This window comes from Choloepus didactylus, chromosome 1 (genome assembly GCF_015220235.1).
Source record: "Choloepus didactylus isolate mChoDid1 chromosome 1, mChoDid1.pri, whole genome shotgun sequence".
NCBI classification, from domain to species: domain Eukaryota; kingdom Metazoa; phylum Chordata; class Mammalia; order Pilosa; family Megalonychidae; genus Choloepus; species Choloepus didactylus.
In genome coordinates this window covers 244,416,466-244,419,155 of record NC_051307.1, presented here as the reverse complement: position 1 = coordinate 244,419,155, position 2,690 = coordinate 244,416,466, and the positions used below count along the sequence as shown (strand labels likewise).

The 2,690-nt window shown below is 42.4% G+C and overlaps 1 long non-coding RNA gene across 1 annotated transcript; it reads left to right on the top strand.

Moving 5' to 3' along the window:
- Window positions 1-1,540: 1,540 nt before the first annotated feature.
- On the top strand, window positions 1,541-2,455 carry LOC119529337. Its single transcript, XR_005215844.1, has 3 exons — window positions 1,541-1,562; window positions 1,681-1,880; window positions 2,116-2,455. It is a non-coding gene; the product is annotated as an uncharacterized LOC119529337 (long non-coding RNA).
- The last annotated feature ends 235 nt before the right edge of the window (window positions 2,456-2,690 follow it).

Sequence of the window (2,690 nt, the reverse complement as noted above, 5' to 3'; positions counted from 1 at the left end):
GTGCATCTTATCAGGATATCCTTGATGTCAGTTTGTCTCATTATTGATGATATTATCTTTTATCTCTTGGTTAAAATGGTGTCTGCCAGATTTCCTCACTGTAAAGTTCTAATTTTGCCCTTCGTAATTAGTAGGGAAATTAGAGAGAAATATTTTGAGGTTATGTAAATATCTTCTACCACATCAAATTCTCACCCACAAGTGTTAGCATCCATTGATGGCTCTTAACTGAATCATTTGTTACCCTGAGGGTTGCAAAAGGGTTATTTCTAATTTCATTCCTTCTACATGTATTAGTTGGCATTCTGTTATAAGGACGTGGTTTATTTTAATATGCTATTTTCACTTTGAAGTGTTAATGTTCACGTAATAGTTCATTATCTAATTCAGAATTTATTTACCCAATCCCCTTCTGTTGGACATTTAGGTTGTTTACCCATGTTTTCTTCCATTTTTATAAACAACACTTTATATCTCTTATCAAGACTTCTGCTTTTACTTCAAGCCTCCTCCAGAAAGCAAAACCACACTTCCTCAGCCACGTCAGCACTTGGTCACCCCTGCTAGCTCCCTTGGCATTTGGCATATATTTCTGTGCACAGAATCATAATCATGCATTTATGTGTCATCTGTTCACATAGTGCTGGGCTCCCTGTGCCAGGAAGGTTCTCTTATTCCCTCTTCTGCAGAGTCTGAAGTTTTGTTTTCTGTTAAACCATAAGCATGTATTATATTTAGTATTAAAAAAATAAAACAACAACAAAAAGATCCTGCCCCAACATTTATAAACTTGTATACCTCTTGGCCCAGTAATTCCTTAAAAAAAAAAAAAAAAAAAAAAAGACAGAGTTGGGATTCAAACATGGGTATTCCGGGCTTAACTACAGTCAAGACTGGCTATATAATGTGCAGAGCTCAGTGCAAAATGAAGATGTGGGGCCCCCTGTTCAAAAATGATTAAGAATTTCAAAGCAGGGCATTAAGGCAAGCCTGGGTGCTTCTAAGCATGGGACCCTGGGTGACTGTGCAGGCCACGTGTCTGCAAAGCCAGCCCTGACTGCTCTCACCCAAACTGCTGCTCTGGTGTTTTTGCTCCTCTCTACAAACCTTCAGCGGCACCTACTTGGAGCCAGATCCTGTGCAGAGTGTGGGGAATACAGGCGCAAATGGGAGGCGGGAAGCAGATGCGGGAAGTAGATGTGAAAGTGCGGCATGGATGGGGGGTTCACCAGCGGACAATAGGGAGGGAAGGCTGCCCCAGGCAGAGGGAATGGCATTGCAAAGATGCAAAGGCAAGAATGAAATGCGCCGCCCTTTTGCGCTGTTCGAGCATGACCCGGGGTGGGTGAGAAGGAAGCTGCAACCTTGGGTGCATGGCCCCAGGTTTGCGCCTTGTCCATGGGGGGTGCATAAGAGGAGTGACGGTGGGGGGACAGAGTCATAACTACGTGACACAATCGGATTTCTGAACAAGGTGGAGGATGGATTGCAGGGAGAGGAGACTCAGAGATCATCAGAGGTTTTCCAAGAAAGGGCGAGAGGCGATGAAGGTCCAAACCAAGGTGGGAGCCCCGGGCTTGGGGAGCGGGGGTGGGTCAAGATGGAGGTGAGACTTGCAGAGAGAGGCCCTGCGGGAGACACTCTCAGGATTTTGAGGATCTTTTCTCATTCTGCATCCAGCCATGAGAAACCTCACCAGTTCAGTCTTCCAGGCCAATGCACCTCCTCTTCCCTCTTACTGTGGCATCTTCCCTGGCTGCTAATTTCCCCAAACAGGATAAACCCAAAGAAATCGATTGCCATGAAACTTCTAAAAACTAAAGGCAAAGGAAAAATCTGGAAACTAGGTCAAGTGCAGTGCGGCTGATTTAGAGTTAAAGGTAACTCCACAAGTGTGCACAGAGCAGTGTACTCTTCATTAATGGGCTATTTTTTACCGGGTTTTGGGTATCAGAGTTATGCTTGCTTCATAAAAAGACTTTGGAAGTTTTCCTTCTTTCTCTATGCCCTGAAAAGCTTTTTTTTTAGCATTGAAGTTATCGTGTCCTTAAAGATTTGGTACAATTCACTTACCTGGGGATTTTTTTTTTTTTTCTTTTTTTGGTCTTTATTAAGGTCTTCCTGTGAAACCATGACCACAATCAAAATGATCAACATCTCCATCACCTCCAAAAGTTTCCCTGGGATCCTTTGTAATTCAACTCTCCCTCCACCCTTGACCCCAAGCAATCTGTGACCTGCTTTCTGTTACCATACAGTAGTTTGCGTGTTCCAGAATTTGATATAAATGGAATCAAATAATATATCCTCAATGTCTGGTTTCATTCATTCAGCATAATTATTCTGAGATTTATCCATGCTGTGTGTATCAATAGATTATTCATTTTTGTTGCTGAATAGAATCCCATTGTACGAATACACCATGATTTGTCTATACATTCACCAGTTGAGGGACATTTGGGCTGCTTCTGGTATTCAGCTATTATGAATAAATAAAGCTGCTATAAACATTCATGTTCAGGTCTTTTTGTGGACACATGTTTTCACTTCTCTTGGATAAATATTTAGGAGTGGAATAATCAGGTCACGTGGTAGGTATATGTTTCATTTTTAAGAATCTGCCACTCTGTTTTCCAAAGTGGCTGCTCCACTTTCCAATCCCACCAGCAGTGTATGAGGGTTCCAGTTAC